General features: G+C 40.1%; 1 protein-coding gene across 1 annotated transcript in view; it reads right to left on the bottom strand.

Annotated features, from left to right (window-relative positions):
* The window catches only part of LOC139367551 (phospholipid phosphatase 4-like), a 115,266-nt gene that overhangs the window by 64,356 nt on the left and 30,025 nt on the right, over nt 1-20,885 (bottom strand). The gene's annotated exons all lie outside the window — the stretch shown is intronic.

Genomic DNA, 20,885 nt, shown 5'->3' with positions numbered 1-20,885 from the left:
AAACTATGTATTGTGACACTAGATACATTAGGGAAGCCATAGAAAAAGGAATCTAGTTGACGTCCCTTTCACTGCTCAATAGGGACGCAGAGGTTTCTAAATAAGACTCACTTCCTGATTGGATTTTTCTCAGGCTTTCGCCTGCAATATCAGATCTGTTATACTCACAGACAATATTTTTACAGTTTTGGAAACTTTAGAGTGTTTTCTATCCTAAGCTGTCAATTATATGCATATTCTATTATCTGGTCCAGAAAAATAGCCCGTTTACTTTGGGAACGTTATTTTTCAAAAATGAAAATAGTGCCCCCTAGTTTCAAGAGGTTAACAGTTAAAGATACCATCTGCGATCTTAAACACTTACACATTTGTAACATATTGTATGAATTGGAATTTTTAACATCATACAAATTACAAAAGGTTATATACAGTATATTTGGACCCATTTTGGCTCGTGAGCACTACCTTCAAAACTACTGACCAAGCTTCCTGTTGCTAACTGGACATTATGCTATGCTAGGCTATCGTGATCAACAAAAGGCTAAGCTGTGTTTCACTTCATTTCACTTGTGATTTCATGAACAATGTATCCCTGAAAAAGGGGGGAGTCAAAATCAAAAGTAACAGTCAGTATCTGGTGTGGCCACCAGTTGCATTAACCTCTCTGCGCACAGAACCCGGTAGCGGGCTGAAATACCACAACATACGGTGATCGCTACATAAATAGTCATATTAAACATTCATGAAAATACAAGTGTCTCACATGTATCGAAAGCCTAGAATCTTGCTAATCCAACTGTGTTGTCAGATTTAAAAAAGGATTTACTGTGAAAGAATACATTTCAACCAGCATAGGCTAACAAAATCAAACTGTATTAAAATAAATTGTTTACCTTTGACGATCTTCATCTGTTTGCAATCCCAATGCTCATTGTTACACAATGAATGATCTTTTGTTTGATAAAATCCGTTTTTATAGCCTAACACGAAACATTTTGTGAACCGCTTGTGTCGTGAATTCCGTCTCATTCCATTTGACGACACATTCGAGGGTAAATACCCACACAAAACGTGACTTTTCCAGTCAAGTTTGGTTTCATTGCAATCAACTGGCTTGTTTGTAACACAACCAAACCTGATGAGCCATTTCACGGGACATATTGACTGAAAGAAACCGATTTGAAGACAACAAGTAATGACATCATTGTGCACCAATGATATGACCACTGTTTCGTTGATTGACTGTATTTTAACCCAATGACCACTGATTGTCTTGAAATCTAGCTGGGTAGATAGTCAATGAGCTGAGGTAAACGGCAATATGCAATGGTTATGTGTTGGAAGACCAACCCATGCAGTAAACTCCGGCGTAAAGAGAGTCATTCGTAATTGAAGTTTTATACCGGAAGGAGCTACGCATATTACGCACAGCATTGTTTGGTAAACGGGCAGATTCAGCTGTTTATATATCAATAAGTATGGCGACTAAGTCAGGGAAAGCTAAATCGAAGTCTAGATATACAGGTGTACACACAATTTTAGAAGAAATTGATTGGAAAAATGAGAGAGAGAGTTATAGGACGATTCATTTAGCGATTCCCAAGTGGAGGAATATTTTTTGAACGGAGAGGACATGTTTTGGACTGGTAAGTTCTTGTCATGCTAATGCCCTTGTTTGAAATTAATAATCTAAAATATTATTTGTGATTTATTTTTATTTTAGAAGAAATATATAAACATGTAATGTCATGAAATGTGAGATGCGTGTGTCTGCCGCTCCATCCCAACCCACATGAAATAGCCTATGAGGCTGTTGAGGGGAGGGGAGGCCCACAAAAATGGCCAAAGTGAAATGGAGACAGTAGAAACAGCTGGTCAGTTGTAATATAATAAAGACAGTAGATCTAGCTGGTCTGTCATAATATAATAGAGACAGTAGATGTAGCAGGTCTAGAATAATATATTCAACCTTATGTTCCCTGTAATCTATATATACAGTATATCTGTTTAATATACCTCAGCAGCACAATATTGTGTAGAGCTTTGGCAAAGTGGGTGATGTTATATCCTTCCTGTTTGGCCCTATCGGGTGGGGACACAGTGTCTTCTGACCCCTCCTGTCTCAGCCTCCAGTATTTATGCTGCAGTAGTTTATGTGTCGGGGGGCTTGGGTCAGTTTGTTATATCTGGACTAGTTCTTCTGTCTTATCCGGTGTCCTGTGTGAATTTAAGTATGCTCTCTCTAATTCTCTCTCGGAGGAGGAGGACCTGAGCCCGAGGACCATGCGCCAGGACTACCTGGCATGATGACTCCTTGCTGTCCCCAGTACACCTGGCCTTGATGCTGTTCCAGTTTCAACTGTTCTGCCTGCGGCTATGGAACCCTAAACTGTTCATATTTACTCTTGAGGTACTGTCCTGTTGCATCCTCTACTACTAATACTGTGATTATTATTATTTGACCCTGCTGGTCATCTATGAACGTTTGAAAATCTCTGCCATGTTCTGTTATAATCTCCACCCGGCACAGCCAGAAGAGGACTGGCCACCCCTCATAGCCTGGTTCCTCTCTAGGTTTCTTCCTAGGTCTTGGCCTTTCTAGGGAGTTTTTCCTAGCCACCGTGCTTCTACACCTGCATTGCTTGGTGTTTGGGGTTTTAGGCTGGGTTTCTGTACAGCACTTTGAGATATTAGCTGATGTAAATAAATGTGATTTTATATAAATCTATTTGATTTGATAGAGGACTGAGGGTCTTCCAAATATTGAAAGTGTGTAAATAGTTACCCATGTTATTTTGTAAATGTATATATTTTTTTCCATTTTTTTTCTCCATTTTTTTTGGGGGGGGGTTGTTAGAATACCATTTTGGCATTTTATATATAGTTATTTGTTTCAAAATGTATACCTTCACCAATTTGGCCACTCGGGTACATTTGGGCTACTTGTGTTGGACACCTGGGTGACCACATGATAAATGTCATGTAGCACACTCATTTTGGAAGTTATCATTCTGAAACGTTGCACAAGTACTGTTGCCCTCATATTTTTCACTGAAATTGTCCCCATCATCCTATCTGAATGTTTGTTTTATCTTGTTCATTTTAAAGATGATACAACAATAAAAATAAAAAAACACATGTTTTTTTTCATTGTATTATCTAAACCAGATCTATTGTATTATATTCTCCTACATTCAATTCACACAAACTTCAGAGTGTTTTCTTTCAAGTGGTACCAAGAATATGCATATCCTTGCTTCTGGGCCAGAGCTACAGGCAGTTAGATTTGGGTATGTCTTCAGGCGGAAATGTAAAAAAGTAGGGTTTAAGTACTGCAGTGCATCTCCTCCTCATGGACTGGACCAGATTTGCCAGTTCATGCTGTGAGTTACCCCACTCTTCCACCAACGCACCTGCAAGTTCCCAAACATTTCTGGGTGGAATGGCCCTAGCCCCCACCCTCCGATCCAACAGGTCCCAGATGTGCTCGAGATCCGGGCTCTTCGCTGGCCATGGCAGAACACTGACATTCCTGTCTTGCAGGAAATCACGCACTGAACAAGCAGTATGGCTGGTGGCATTGTCATTATGGAGGGTCATGTCAGGATGAGCCTGCAGGAAGGGTACCACATGAGAGAGGAGGACGTCTCCCCTGTAACACACAGCGTTGAGATTGCCTGCAAATTACAAAAAGGTCAGTCCGATGATGCTGTGACAGACCGCCCCACTCCCACTCCAGAGTACAGGCCTTGTTGTAACGCTCATTCCTTCGACGATAAATGCGAATCCAACCATCACCCCTGGTGAGACAAAATCGCGACTCAGTGAAGAGCACTTTTTGCCAGTCCTGTCTGGTCCAGCGACGGTGGGTTTGTGCCCATAGGCAACGTTTTTGCCGGTGATGTCTGGTGAGGACCTGATGATCAGTTGCCCGTCCTGTCTCCCTGTAGCCCTGTGTAAGGGTATTCTGCCCTATGTCCACACAAGCGACCACAGGAAACTTCTTTGATCAGAGGTTAGTTTGTTTAATAAGGATTGCAAGCCTACAGTAATTTGCAAGTAACACACTCAGCACAAAATATGTTGTTTTCCCTTTTTATTCCCTTCTGAGGATCACCCCACCTCGGGGTGATGTCCCTTAACTTGAATACCATATAAGCTCATAATTCATAGTTGCTAATACAAAGATGTCTCTGCTAGGCGGGGTTCAGTTTATTGTGTTATTGCAGTTAGTTTCCCAATCACTCTTCCCCTTATTGCTATCATGTGCTAGCAGAAGTAAGACTGGAATAACAGGAACTCTTGGTTCCCTTTATCCATCTGTTACCCAAAGTATAGTTTCAACACACAGACATATGACTTTGTACAGTTGACCTTTTCATGCACTTGCAAGGTCTATCACTGATTCTTAATCTCAAACTAAAGCAAAACATGAATCATTGTACTTTTGTAATCACAGGTATAATTTCAATGTATAGATATTATTACATTCCTTTCAGCTGTCTTAGGTGTCTCTCAGTACGGACATGGCAATTTATTGCCCTGGCCACATCTGCAGTCCTCATGCCTCCTTACAGCATGCCTAAGGCACGTTCACACAGATGAGCAGGGACCCTGGGCTTCTTTCTTTTGGTTTTTTTCAGAGTCAGTAGAAAGGCTTCTTTAGTGTCCTAAGTTTTTATAACCGTGACCGGGTTAATGAGGGGAACTCCACCCCCCCCCATTCAGCTGGAAAGGTGGCGCAGGGAATACAAAAATATTCTTTAGAAATATTTAACTTTCACACATTAACAAGTCCAATACCTCAAATGAAAGATAAACATCTTGTTCATCTACCCATCATGTCTGATTTTTTAAATGTTTTACAGCGAAAACACAAGATATATTTATGTTAGACCACCACCAAATCAAAGGGAAAACACAGCCATTTTTTCCAGCCAAAGAGTCACAAAAGCAGGATTAGAGATAAAATGAATCACTAACCTTTTGAAAATCTTCAGATGACACTCATATGACATGTTACACAATACATTTATGTTTTGTTTGATAATATGCATATTTATATCCACAAATCTCGGTTTACATTGACACCATGTTCAGAAATGCCTCCGAAATATAACAGAAATACTCATCATAAGCTTTGACTAAAGATACATGTTCTACATATAATTAAAGATACATTGGTTCTTAATGCAACCGCTGTGTCAGATTTTTTTAAATGTTACGAAAAAAGCCTACCATGCAATAATCTGAGACAGCGCTCAGACGTAAAAGCATTTCTCCGCCAATATTGGAGTCAACAGAAATACAAAATTACATAAATATTCCCTTACCTTTGATGATCTTTCATCAGAATGCAGTGCAAGGAGTCCTAGTTCCACAATAAATTGTTGTTTTGTTCCATAATGTCCAATACTAGTGTCCAATTAGCTGCATTTGCTACCACTTTCAGCTCACGTGCCCAAAAGCTGACGCCGGTCCAAGACAACTCGCACGAAAACTTATATATATTCCAGGTCGAATAAACTGGTCAAACTAAGTAGAGCATCAATCTTCAGGATGTTAATTTCATATATATCCAATAACGTTCCAACCGGATCATACGTTTTCAGCTGCAGCCAAATGGAACGACGGTAGTACCCACAGAGAAATGGCATTCTGTCGGGACAGTGACTAAATTCACAGCAAAAGCTCCATTCCACTTTCTACTGAATGAGGACATCTAGTGGAAGGCGTAGGAAGTGCTACCAGATCCATTTCTTGTTGGGAAAGGAGGGGGCGATGACGTCAGTTGACCCACATTCAGAATTGCACTTCTTGTTTGGAAGATTGCCTGCCCTATGAGTTCTGTTATACTCACAGACATAATTCAAACAGTTTTAGAAACTTTCAGAGTGTTTTCTATCCAATAGTAATAATAATATGCATATATTAGCAATCTAGGACAGAGTAGGATGCAGTTCACTATGGGCACGCAATTCATCCAAAGTGAAAATACCTCCCCCTATCCTCAACAAGTTAATTGCCTACTGGCTGTAAGCTGTTAGTGTCTTAACGACCGTTCCACAGGTGCATGTTCATTATTGGTTTATTAAACAAGCAAGGGAAACAGTGTTTAAACCCTTTACAATGAAGATCTGTGAAGTTATTTAGATTTTTTGAATACAGGGTCCTTTCTTTTTTTGCTGAGTTGATTTCTCATACAATTTTTTAAAAAATGGACCAAGGTACTATAGCATTTTCTATTTGTGGCTAATGATTAGCCAACACTGTTTACTTACTGTGTGCAGTGCCATGAAACAAAATTAGAGCTCTTTGGCAATACAGTTCAGCGCTGTGTTTATAGACGTCCAAATTAGCATTCAATGAAAAGAACACCCTCCCCACAATCATATGTGGGATGTTTGATAATGCTGTGGGGTTGCTTTGTTACCTCTAGTACTGGGGGCCTTGAACGTGTGCAAGGCATCATGAAGTTAGTAGATATAGGTGTTTGAGTCAAATTTCCAACCCACCGTCCAAAAATTGGGTCTCAATTGAAGGTTGTTTGTCTTCCAGCAACAACCCCAAACACACAAGGAATTGTTCAAGAAGAGATACTGGCCTGATCTGAAGTGGCCAGATCTGAATCACATCCAAAATGTATGGCGAGATATGAAAATAGCAGTTGGCGGAGGGTACCCCTCATTGAAGAATTAGAGCAGGTTGGTGCTAAAAACTGAGCCAAATTGTGCCTCCAGAACAGCCTGAATATTTCAAGGAATGGATTCTACAAGGTCTCAAATGTTTTTTGATATATTGGATCAATGGACCTAAAGTGTGGCAGGAAAACATTGCCCATACCAGTACACCGCTGCCACCAGCCTGTACCGTTGACACCAGCATGGATCTTGCTGCTTACGCCAAATCCTGAGTGCAATCAGCATGACGTAACTGCAAGTATTGGTTATAGTGTGCCCACTGGAGCAGTTACTTCTTGTTTTTAGATGATAGGAGTGGAACCCAGTGTGGTCATCTATTTCATTGACTTTGTACATGCAGTTGCAGTCTAAATTTTACATACACCTTAGCCAAATACATTTAAACTCAGTTTTTCACAATTCCTGACATTTAATCCCAGTAAAAAATCCCATGTTTTAGGTCAGTTAGAATCCCCACCTTTTATTTTATGAATGTGAAATGTCAGAATAATAGTAGAGATTGATTTTATTTCTTACTTCACATTCCCAGTCGATCAGAAGTTTACATACACTCAATTAGTATTTGGTAGCATTGCCTTTAAATTGTTTAATAATCAGTCACCTGGAAAGGTAATTCTTAGGCCATATTGATAACTAAATCATCAGCACTCAAACAGCACTCAAACAAAAGCTGTACAAGAGAGACAGTCTGCAGCATGTGCTGACGTGAACCCCCAAGGAGCCATCAGGACAAGTGCTTGTTCTGACAGGCAGACCCCGAGGCTCTGACAACAATGTGGCCAGCTCTGCCTAGACCAGCCCAGCACTGTCTCACACACACGCTTGGACGCACACAAACATACACTCATGTAAACACACACACACACACACAAACAACCACCGCCACTTGAGTGGCTGTCACTCCGGGCTGGGGTCTTGGGGTTTCGAGTAACGGGACTGGGGATGGAGGGTCGCTTCTATTATTTCACCATGCAGCTCCTTTTCTCATTAATCTTGCCTTCACTCAGAGAAGGGAGCAATAGGGTGGCAACATGGCATAGTTGGAGTAAAGGAGAGAGAAAAAGAGCATGGAATGACAGTAAGGAAGCGTGAAAGATTGAGCAAGAGATTAAGGAGAAAAGGAGAAACTATGAAGTGAGAAAGGGAGAGCGTAGACATAGACGAGAGAGTACATTTGGGTAGGTAAAGGATCTCCCTTTTAGCACCATCCTCTGCACTGACAGTTCCATTCCCCACACTCACAACACATCTCTAATCTCTACCTGACTGGAACAGTTCCAGAGCTCCAATTCCCTCTGAACGCAACACTCAACCGTTAGTAACACTCATAAAGCTGCCTGTGGATGTCCCTTCACATTATGAGAAATATACTTACACACCCAAAAATAAAAATAAATAAAAATGTATTAGCTGGTTTATTTTTGGGTGTGTAAGTATATTTCTCATAATGTGAAGGGATTATCTCAGCAATAATTATTTAAACTGGTGATAATATTAGTACCTGCACAATCACATCTTATCACTCATTTACGTAAAAATACAACAACAAAAAATATTGAGAACATGTTAACTGTATTTCTGGGATTACTTGAAAACATTTTGGACTTCAAGAATGCATCTTTGAATGTGGAGTCAACAAAAGTAACTGAATATCTATAATTCAAATATTTTTTTTAGAAAGCTGCATTCTTTATGATTCTGGAAACTCAGTCACTGTTTTGAGTAAATAGCTATATATTTACAGGTGAAGTCAGAAGTTTACATACACCTTAGCCAAATACATTTAAACTCTGTTTTTCACAATTCCTGACATTTAATCCTAATAAAAAGTCCCTTTTTTAGGTCAGTTAGGATCACCACTTAATTTTAAGAATGTGAAATGTCAGAATAATAGTAGAGAGAATGATTTATTTGAGTTATTATTTGTTTCTTTACATTCCCAGTCGGTCAGGAGTTTACATACTAATTGAGTGCATTTGGTAGCACTGCCTTTGAATTGTTTAACTTGGGTCAAAGGTTTCATGTAGCCTTCCACAAGCTTCCCACAATATGTTTGGTGAATTTTGTCCCATTCCTCCTGACAGAGCTGGTGTAACTGAGTAAGTTTTGTAGGCCTCCTTGCTTGCACAAGCTTTTTCAGTTCTGCCCAAAAATGTTCTATAGTATTGAGGTCAGAGCTTTGTAATGACCACTCCAATACCTTGACTTTGTCGTCCTTAAGCAATTTTTCCACAACGTTTGAAGTATGCTTGAGGTCATTGTCCATTTGGAAGACCCATTTGCGACCTAGCTTTAACTTCCTGACTGATGTCTTGAGATGTTGCTTCAAAATATCCACATAATTTTCCTCCCTCATGATGCCATCTATTTTGTGAAGTGCACCAGTCCCTCCTGCAGCAAAGCACCCCCACAACATGATGCTGCCACCCCCGTGTTTGGTTGAAAATGAGTTTTAAATGACTCCAACATAAGTGTATGTAAACTTCCGACTTCAACTGTATATAATTATGCATAGCTTACCTCATTGTTAAAAGTGTTATGTTTCGTGTTTTTCATTGCTTTCCAAGTCTTATGCTATCACTCTCTTAGGAACCAGAAGGAGAAAGTGGAGGTGTGATGAGAGATGTAATTAAGATTGGTGTATGATATGGTGTAATCATAGAACAGAGGCCATAAGTCTCTGAGTTTGAAAACCTCACAAAAAAAGGCAACAACCTGAACAAGGACCAGAGGTTCCAAGTGCGGTGATCCCAGGGGACCAGGTCTACATCCAAGTGTTTTCCGGAGGAAGTGGAACGAGCCAAGGCGAGAGGGTCCCTACAAAGTGTTCCTAGCAACACCAACAGCCGTCGAGGTGAAAGGAAGTTGCTAAGGATTAAGAGTGGCAGGTTGTCTCCTTGGAAACATAGGTGCTTCCCATCTCACTTATACAGGGACATACTTGAATGTTTGGGACTTAAGCTTTAGAGGAGGGTTATATTGCGAATTTTCCAGAACATGTGTGTTCATTTCTGAGGAGTTAGCGAGAATAGTGCACTTTATATGTGTATCATTAGACACCATTACGTGCAGCTGTCTGGGGAGTGGACATGACTGTTTATTTCTGTACCAGTGCTATGGCCTAATATTTACTGTTGCTATGGTTGGTTATGCCTATTGCGAATTTTCTAGAACATGTGTGTTCATTTCAGAGGAGTCAGCAAGAATAATGCACTCTATATGTGCATCTGTGTCATTAGACACCATTACGTGCACCTGTCTGGGAGTAGACATGACTGTTTATTTCTGTACCATTGCTATGGCTCTAAAGTTTCCATGCCCTAATGTGAAACTAAACTAAAATTAGTGCAAGGCAAGAAGATAACGGTGGTTAAATGCCAGAGGGGGTGAGTCATTAAGAGTCATTAAGAGGAGTTACTAGTTACTAAACAAAATAGATGGCATCATGAGATAGGAAAATTACGTGGATATTTTGAAGCAACATCTCAAGACATCAGTCAGGAAGTTAAAGCTTGGTCGCAAATGGGTCTTCCAAATGGACAATGACCCCAATGACCCCAAGCATACTTCCAAAGTTGTGGCTAAATGGCTTAAGGACACAACGTCAAGCTATTGGAGTGGCTATCACAAAGCCCTGACCTCATTCCTATCAAAAATGTGTGGGCAGAACTGAAAAAGCGTGTGCGAGCAAGGAGGCCTACAAACCTGATTCAGTTACAACGTGACAAAATTCACCCAACTTGTGGACGGCTACCTGAAACATTTGACCCAAGTTATTAAACAATTCAAAGGCAATGCTACCAAATACTAATTGTGTATGTAAACATCTGACCCACTGGGAATGTTATGAAAGAAATAAAAGCTGAAATAAATCACTCTATTAATATTATAAGATACTTTTTACTAGGATTAAATGTCAGGAATTGTGAAAATTGAGCTTAAATATATTTGGCTAAGGTGTATGTAAACTTCCGACTTCAACTGTAATTCAAAAACACATGAACAACGCACAGACATAAAACTGAAACAGAACAGTAACGCCTGTGGAAGGAACCAAAGGGAGTGACATATACTGTATATATAGAGTACAGGGAACATAATGTTGAATATATCATTATAGACCTGCTAGATCTACTCTCTCATTTATATTATGACATTTCAGCAAGATCTACTGTCTCTATTATATTATGACAGACAAGCTAGATCTACTGTCTTTATTATATTGTAACAGACCAGCTGTATCTACTGTCTCCATTTCACTTTGGCCATTGTTGTGGGCCTGCCCTCCCCTTAACAGCCTCAAATAGGCTATTTCATTTCACAAATAATATTTTATGTTATTAATTTCAAACAACGGCATTAGCATGAGAAGAACTTACTAGTCCAAAACGATGTCCTCTCCGTTCAAAGAATATTCTTCCATTTGGGAATCGCTAAATTAATCGTCCTCGATCAATTTCTTCTAAAATTGTGTGTACATCTGTATATCTAGACTTAGATTTAGCTTTCCCTGACTTAAGGAAAAGTATCAGCCATATATATATCATATATATATCATATATATCAGCCATACTGACTGATATATAAACAGCTGAATATGCGATTTACCAAAACAATACTGTGTGCAACATGCGTGGCTCCTTCCGGTATGAATCGTCAATGATGAATGAACCTCTTACGCCGGAGTTTACTACATGGGTTGGTCTTCCAACACAAACATTACATATTGCTGTTTACTTCAGCTCATTGGCTATCTACCCAGCTAGATCTTAAGACGATCAGTGGTCATTGGGTTAAAATACGGTCAATCAACGAAACAGCGGGCAAATCATTGGTGCACAATGATGTCAGTACTTGTTGTCTTCAAATCGGTTTCTTTCAGTCAATACGTCCCGCGAAATGACCCATCAGGTGTGGTTGTGTTACAAACAAATCAGTTGATTGCAATGAAACCAAACATGACTGGAAAAGTCACGTTTTGTGTGTGTATTTACCTCAAATGTGCAGTCGAAAATGGAATGAGACGGGATTCACGACACAAGCGGTTCGTGTTAGGCTATAAAAATTGATTTTATCAAACAAAAGACCATTCATTGTGTAACAATGAGCATTGGGATTGCAAACAGAGGAAGATCTTCAAAGTTAATTTATTTTATTGCAGTTTGATTTTGTTATGCCTGTGCTGGTTGAAAGTTGTTTTTTTATGGGGCTTTATCCTCAGATAATCGCATCGTGTTCTTTTGCAGTAAATTATTTTTTAAATCTGACAATGCAGTTGGATTAGCAAGATTCTAGGCTTTCGAAACATGTGAGACACTTGTATTTTCATGAATGTTTAATATGACTATTTATGTAGCGATCACCGTATGTTGTCGAATTTCATCCCGCTACCGGGTTCTGTGCACAGAGAGGTTAATAAAGCTACAGCACTCTAGCAGTAGTCAGGCTGCTTATGAAGCCTTGTTAGTGTATAGGTGAAATTAGCTTTTGAATTTTGTGTCTTCTTCGGCTTCAGACAAAAGATAATATTTCAGTGAAATTTTTTGTTGTTGTATTAATATAGAGAGGCATTGAGTGATAAGAAGCATATGGAGGAATAGAGAGCAGAGGCCTACCAAGCGCTTCCTGGTGTCACTGTCAGATGGTGCTGGCAGGGCATCCCTGGCTGTCCTGGAGTCCTCAGGTGATAGGCAGACCAGGCACATATCTCTCACAGCCAGGACACCACTGTCTATCTATCATTTCTACTACATCTATCTCTACATCATATCTATCTCTAAATCTCTTGCGACATTTATTTTTTCCATCTCTTCACCTCTGCAACTGTCTCCAAATCTTATCTTTCCATCTCTCAGTCATGTTCAGACTCCATTCACACATCAGTCTCTCTCACTCCTCAGAGACAGTGAAATGACCATGCTGGTTAATTAAATCATGCTTCAGCCAGGCAACTCAATTTTCTTTGAAGTGCATCAGACAAGCAGCAGAACGCCCTAATCCGGCACAATTTGTGTCCAAAGGCTCATTCTGTTTCAGTTGTGTGTCTGACTGTCTCTGTGTCTGGCTCACCATCAAATCTGCCATAATTCATATGTAAACATGCAAGCAGGTGCACACACACATTTATGTGCATACTACAGGTATGTAAACCAGTGGTGGCTGGTGGGCAGAGATATATGAGGACTGGCACATTGTAATGGAATGGTTTGAAACCAAGTGTTTGATGCCATTCCATTCATTCCAGTCATTAAAATAAGCATGTTCTCCTATATTTCCAGCCTCCTCTGATGTAAACCCATGTACACACGCAGATCACCACTAGGCCTCTACATCCAAAAGGAACAGGGGGCATTATTCAAATGGTATTGCACAGCTGTGTTGATAAATTATACATTACGCTAAAAGAAGGAACAGGTCAGATCATCAAGGTGAACAAAATTAGCTAAAGCTACAAGTGATGGGCCTCCCAAATGGCACAGAGGTCTAAGGCACTGCAGTGCTAGAGGCATCGCTACAGACCCGGGTTCGATCTTGGGCTGTGTAACAACCGGCCTTGATCGGGCGGCGTACAATTGGCCCAGCGTTGTCCAGGTTAAGGGAGGGTTTGGCCGTGGGGGCTTTACTTGGCTCATCGCACTCTAGCATCTTCTTTTGGCCAGCTGGGTGCCTGCAGGCTGACCTCAGTCGTCAGTTGAACACTGACCTCAGTCGTCAGTACTCCGAGACATTGGGGCGGCTGTCTTCCAGGTTAAGCAGGCGGGTGGTAAATAACTCTGGACCACCTATAGTCCACACAGAGAGATGCATACAAAGCTCTCCCTCACCCTCCATTTGGCAAATCTGACCATAATTCCATCCTCCTGATTCCTGCTTACAAGCAAAAACTAAAGCAGGAAGCACCAGTGACTCGATCAATTAAAAAAATGGTCAGATGAAGCAGATGCAAAGCTACAGGACTTTTTTGCTTGCACAGACTGGAAAATGTTATTGGATTCCTCCGATGGAATTGAGGAGTACACCACATCTGTCATTGGCTAAATCAATAAGTGCATCGATGACATCGTCCCCACAGATACCATACGTACATACCCCAACCATAAGCGATGGATTACAGGCAGCTTCCGATGAACCATCAAACAGGCAAAGCATCAATTCAGGGCTAAGATCGAGTTGTACTACACTGCTCTGATATTTGGCAGATGTGGCAGGGCCTGGAAACCATTACAAACTACAAAGGGAAGCACAGCTGAGAGCTGCCCAGTGACACGTGTCTACCAGACGCGCTAAACTACTTCTATGCTCGCTTCGAGGCAAATAACACTGAAACAGGCATGAGAGCACCAGCTGTACCGGAAGACTGTGTGATCACGCTCTCCGCATCTGATATGAGTAAGACCATTAGACAGGTCAACGTTCACAAGGCCACAGGGCCAGACGGATTACCAGGACGTGTACTGCGTGCATGCGCTGACCAACTGGCAAGTGTCTTCACTGATTAATAGCAATATGTTTTAAGCAGACCACCATAGTGCCTGTGCCCAAGAACACTAAGGTAACCTGCCTAAATGACTTCCGACCCGTAGCACTAACGTCTGTAGCAATGAAGTGCTTTGAAAGGCTGGTCATTGCTCACATTAACATCATCCCAGAAACCCTAGACCCACTCCAATTTGTATTCTGCCCCAACAGATCCACAGATGATGCAGTCTACATTCCACTTCACACTGCCCTTTCCCACCTGGACAAAAGGAACACCTATGTGAGATTGCCATTCATTGACTACAGCTCAGCGTTCAACACCATAGTTCCCTCAAAGCTCATCAATAAGTTAAGGACCCTGGGACTAAACACCTCCCTTTTCAGACGATTCTACATTTTGAATCGCAACCGTTCATTGACATTCAGCAGGTGATCTACTGCACACAGCTGATGTTTCATGTCCTTAAGACTTGTCATTCTTATGGGAATGGATCTTGCAGCTTAATGGAAATCCAAACCTTTTGTCAAATAGGATAAGATTACACCTGTCGGAGAGCTGTGACGTCTGCATGGCAGTCATAGCCAATCTGTGACATCAACGGTAGTGGACAATGTGGAGTTGCCTCTTCTCTTGTCCGAGGCAGAACCATAACAGTATTTTCCTATATAAGAGGCTTCCTTGTTGCTTACATAACCTTTCTAGGAAAGCAAGAACAATGGACTTCGATGACTCAGCACTACAGACAGACCCCTGTAAATAGATTTCCCTGAACTGGAGTACAAGGAGATGCATAATGCAAGCTAGACAAACATGAACAATGAATGATAAACTCCAATGTAATTTGGGATTAGCCCTGAATTTGTTCACCTCTCTGTTAATCAACTTTAGGAAAATGTGCCTTACTTTAAAATGTAAGTTCTGGAAAAGGCTAAACAATTTTTTTTATTAACTAACCTGAAGGTATTTGTTACAGTAATCAATTTCGGGTTGAAAGAGTCGCTCATCAGAAATGCCAGTGTTCATTCCACAAAGATCCTTTTAAATGAGTTATAATTCTATAGTTCATCCATCCATCAGCCACCCACCCATCCATTCCTTCATTCAGACAATGTTTGTCCATTCATCCATCTATCCCTCCCTCCCTTTCTTCATCCCTCCATCTATCCAATTCAATCACAAATGTATTCATCTATTTACTTGTTGAGGATAGGGGGCAGTATTTTCACTTTGGATGAATTGCGTGCCCATAGTGAACTGCATCAACCTCTGTCCTAAATTGCTAAATAAGCATATTATTATTACTATTGGATAGAAAACACTCTGAAGTTTCTAAAACTGTTTGAATTATGTCTGTGAGTATAACAGAACTCATAGGGCAGGCAATCTTCCAAACAAGCTTTGAAATTCTGAAAGTTGGGGCAACTTTGACGTCATCGCCCCCTCCCTTCCCAACAAGTTATGGATCTGGAAACACTTCCTACGCCTTCCACTAGATGTCCTCATTCAGTAGAAAGTGTAATGGAGCATTTGCTGTGAACTTTGACCTAATGGGAGGGAAAATAGTCGGTGTCGCAAGAGAATGCCATTTTGTTGTGGCGCATTTCTCTGTGAGTGCTACGGCTGTTCCAATCAGCCCCAGATGAAAACGAATGATCCGGTTGGAACGTTATTGGATACATATGATTATAACATCCTGATGATTGATTCTGTAGTTAGTTTGACCAGTTTTTTCGACCTGGAATATATCTTTCGGAAGTTTTCATGCAAGTTATCCTGGAACAGAAGTCAGTTTTTTGGCACGTGAGCTGAAAGTGATAGCAAATGCTTCTACTTGGACACTGTATTGGAGATTATGGAACAAAACAAATTATTGTGGAACTAGGACTCCTTGGACTACATTCTGATGAAAAATCATCAAAGGTAAGGGAATATTTATGTTGTAATTTTGTATTTCTGTTGACTCCAACATGGCGGAGAAATATTGTTACGGCTGAGCGCCGTCTCAGATTATTGCAATGTTAGGCTTTTTCCGTAACATTTAAAAAAAATCTGACACAGCGGTTGCATTAAGAACCAGTGTATCTTTAATTATATGTAGAACATGTATCTTTAGTCAAAGTTTATGATGAGTATTTCTGTTATCTGGCGTAGCTTTCTATAATTCCTCCGGATATTTTGGAGGAATTTCTGAACATGGCGTCAATGTAAACCGAGATTTGTGCATATAAAATGCATATTATCGAACAAAACATAAGTGTACTGTGTAACATGTCATATGACTGTCATCTGATGAAGATTTTCAAGAGGTTAGTGATTGATTTTATTTCTAATCCTGCTTTTGTGATTTTATCTTTGGCTGGAAAAAATGGCTACGTTTTTTCTTTGGTTTGGTGGTGGTCTAACATAATATGTTGTGTTTTCCCTGTAAAACATTTTAGAAATCTGACATGATGGGTAGATGAACAAGGTGTTTATCTTTCATTTGAGGTATTGGACTTGTTAATGTGTGGAGGTTAAATATTTCTAAAGAATATTGCGCCACCTTTTCAGCTGAACGGGGGTTTGGTGGAGTTCCCTGGGGGGAACGCTTCGCCTCAACAGGTTTTAACAAGATATACAGTGCATTTGGAAAGTATTCAGACCCCTTGACATTTGACTTTGTTCAAACAAGTCAAACTACATTTCTGTCTAATCCTCGGGTATCCTAAAATGTAAATAAACTTTAATATTTCAAAAGAAGAAAGCAGTATGTTCAATAGAAAAGTAAAATTAATAAGGGCACATCCTCTTCCTCGCGTGCCAACAGACTACTAATTGTACTGGAAAACTCTAAATTCTTGCTAGTTTTTGAAGAAACAAGCCTGAAACAATGAACAAAGACTGTTGACATCTAGTGGAAGCCATAGGAAATGCAAACTGGGAGCCGGAATTACATGGAACCCATAGCTTTCCATTATAAGAGCCTGGGAGCAAAAAAAATGGATATCAATTGTGTTATAGTCTCATACATTATTTGAACATTTCTAGAAACTTCAAAGTGTTTTCTATCCAATGCTACTAATTATATGCAAGTCCTGGCTTCTGGGCCTGAGTAACAAGCAGATTACTTTAGGAACATCAGTCAGGCGGAAATGGAGAATAATAGATCCTATCCAAATACTAATCAGTGGTAATAGGGAACAGGTGTGCGTGATGAAAGTTCCCGGAGGGATCCGTGACACAGTTAAGCAAACATGCAGTTTCTTCACAATTCTCACATTCCATCTAAAATAAATAAGTACTTGAGCAATACTTCCCAACTTGACGGAATTCCACTGTACACTATTGTGAATATGAATGACTCAAATATGATCCATGTGCTGAGTAACCAGTAGACTGAAAACACGACAACAGCACATGACTCTGGCTCAACACTGTGAATGTGTTGATTGATTGAGGCCTCAGAGAGCATCTTCACAGTCACTCAAGTGAGAAATATTTTCTAGTCTTTCACTTGTTTTCCTTTGTCATCAACACTGAAATGGCGCCAAACTCATTATTCCCTCCTCATATGAGCATGGGCAAACAACATCAATAATTCATAATCTTTCTATTTGTTTGTTGTTTTCCTTTTTTTGGGGGGAAATGTCTTAATTACCCCAAGTCCGAAAAACCCATGGATACAATTTTTATGTCTCTGCATGCAGTTTGAAGGAAGTTGAAGGTAGTATATTGTTATCTTAGCTCAATTGCTGGAAGTCTATTGGAATCTACTAGCCCGCTCCTCTCAAAAGCAGGGAAATAGACCTAACTACTCCAAAGCTGGGTGGGTAGCACTTTGTACTCAATATTGATATTATAACTTTAATTGTTTGAAAAACATATTTTTGAAACGATTTTCATTGAAATACGCATGCCATTCATCTGCTGTGATGGTGGGCGCAAGGATAGGCTGTGTGTGAATGTTAAAACAGCTGTCCAGATGAGACAGGCTCGGGAGAGTGTCAGTTTTGAACGAGTTTGTTATATATCAAATAATCAAAGTGTTGACGTAGTGATAACTAAAAGATACCCGTGTATATTGGACAACACAGGTATCTTTCGGTTATCGCTATGGCAACAGCTTCCAGGAACAACACACTATTTACATCTTACAGCTTTTCAGAAAATAAGGAAAAGGAATTAAACAACATCCCAGACAGCACACATACATATTGCCTACGTCGGCCTTTAGAACGTCGGCGGGATGGTAGGTCAAAATGCGTGTTTGCAGCACGGTCACATGGTCGCTCAGCGTCGGAGTCGGCTGTAGATCATGTAGACATCAAAATTGAGATGAGTGTCAATGCTTGAATAGCCACCATGTCTCAATGCATAATCATTCCTCACCCGCGGGGGGCACATTTCACATCTTTCAGGAATAGATGTTTACATGGACAAAAATATTTCCATGTCATGGTTGACAATCATTTTATCAGAAAGTATGTAAAAGGCCTATGCTTAAATAAATTAATACAAGTACAGGTGACAATTATAAACCAAGTGGCCACCTCTACTGCGCTGTGAAGATGAGAAATCTGAAGAAATTAGTTTGCAATGTGAAATTGAATCATCCATCCACATTGCATCTCACAACAATGCTTTAACACTTTGGAGAAGTGCACATTTAACTCATAAACATTGTTTAATTATCATGCAAATCTTAATTAAAATTACTATGTTGCCAAATTGCTTAAACTGAATTGAACTAATCAGTAAACAGTTGGCTACATTTAGAAATCAAAGATGTTGTTCTCTATAATAAGTGGATTAGGGTATAGGCCTATATTGGGGGATTTGATGGAGGAAGAAATGCAATCAATAAATGGGGAGCTCTGGACGAGGGTTAATAAAGCAATTTTACAAAATAGGCTTGAATTACAAACTGACCAAGTATGCATGCAGCCACGAATTCAAAAGATCCATTCATATAATTCCAATAAAATAAATAAATAAAATAAATATTAATAATTGAGAGATGTTATCTACAGGTAAATAGAAAAAGATCCGTACAGCCATGATCAAAGCTCGTGCGAGAAACTAACGTTATATGGATCAAAGCAAATTATTTATACCTAGTGTGCGCACACTGGCAAGGCTCAGAATTATTTGAACATTGGTTTGCCCGTTGACAGTAACGTAATCTAGTCGTTGAAGCTGAAGAGGATAATGTCAAATTAAGTAATTATCTATTATTATTACATCTAATTATCACTGAATTTAACTTTGTTAATTTCACCATTAACCAGATAGGCCAGTTGAGAACAAGTTCTCATTTACAACTGCGACCTGGCCAAGATAAAGCAAAGCAGTGCGACACAAACAACACAATATTAGACATGGAATAAACAAACATACAGTCAATAACAAAATAGAAAATTATATATACAGTGTGTGCAAATGAGGTAAGATAAGGAAGGTAAGGCAATAAATAGGCCATAGTGGCGAAATAATTACAATTTAGCAATTAAACACTGGGGGTGATAGATGTGCAGAAAATAAATGTGCAAGTAAAGATACTGGGGTGCAAAGGAACAAAAAAATAACAGTATAGGGATGAGGTAGTTGGATTTACAGATGGGCTATGTACAGGTGCAGTGATCTGTGAGCTGTTCTGACAGCTGGTGCTTAAAGTTAGTGAGGGAGATATGGGTCTCCAGCTTCAGTGATTTTTGCAATTCGTACAAGTCATTGGTAGCATAGAACTGGAAGGAAAGGCGGCCAAAGGAGGAATTGGTTTTGGGGGGGGGGACCAGTGAAATATACCTCCTGGAGCACGTGCTACAGGTGGGTGCTGGTATGGTGACCAGTGAGCTGTGATAGGGTGGGCTTTACCTAGAAAATACTTATAGATGACCTGGAGCCAGTGGGTTTGGTGATGAATATGAATCGAGGGCCAGCCAACAAGAGCATACAGGTCAGTGGTGGGTAGTATATGGGGCTTTGGTGACAAAACGGATGGCACTGTGATAGACTCCATCCAATTGGCTGAGTAGAGTATTGGAGGCTATTTTGTTAATGACATCGCCAAAGTCAAGGATTGGTAGGATAGTCAGTTTTACGAGGGTATGTTTGGCAACATGAGTGAAGGATGATTTGTTGCTAAATAGGAAGCCGATTCTAGATTTAATTTGGATTGGAGATGCTTAAAATTTCTTATGGATGGGGGCAGTATTGAGTAGCTTGGATGAATAAGGTGCCCAGAGTAAACTGCCTGCTACTCAGGCCCAGAAGCTAAGATATGCATATTATTAGTAGATATGGATAGAAAACACTCAAAAGTTTCTAAAACTGTTTGAATGATGTCCGGGAGTAAAACACAACTCATATAGCAGACAAAAACCCGAGAAGAAATCCAACCAGGAAGTGGGAACTCTGAGGTTTGTAGTTTTTCAACTCTTTGCCTATCCAAGATACAGTGCAAATTTGGTCCGATTGCACTTCCTAAGGCTTTCACTAGATGTCAAGTCTTTAGAACCTTGTTTGACACTTCTACTGAGAAGGGGGAGAGAAAGAGAGCTGTTTCAACCAGAGGTCTGGCAGAGTGGCATGAGCTCAGTCTCATGTGCGCCCGTGAGAGTTAGCTTGAGATCCATTGCATTTCTAAAGACAAAGGAATTCTCCAGTTGAAACATTATTGAAGATTTGTTAAACCTCTTAAAGAATAGGGGGCAGAATTTTCACTT

The sequence above is a fragment of the Oncorhynchus clarkii genome, chromosome 16 (genome assembly GCF_045791955.1).
Source record: "Oncorhynchus clarkii lewisi isolate Uvic-CL-2024 chromosome 16, UVic_Ocla_1.0, whole genome shotgun sequence".
Classification (NCBI taxonomy): Eukaryota; Metazoa; Chordata; class Actinopteri; order Salmoniformes; family Salmonidae; genus Oncorhynchus; species Oncorhynchus clarkii.
Note: the sequence above shows the minus strand (reverse complement) of the source record. Positions and strands in the feature narration are given on the sequence as shown.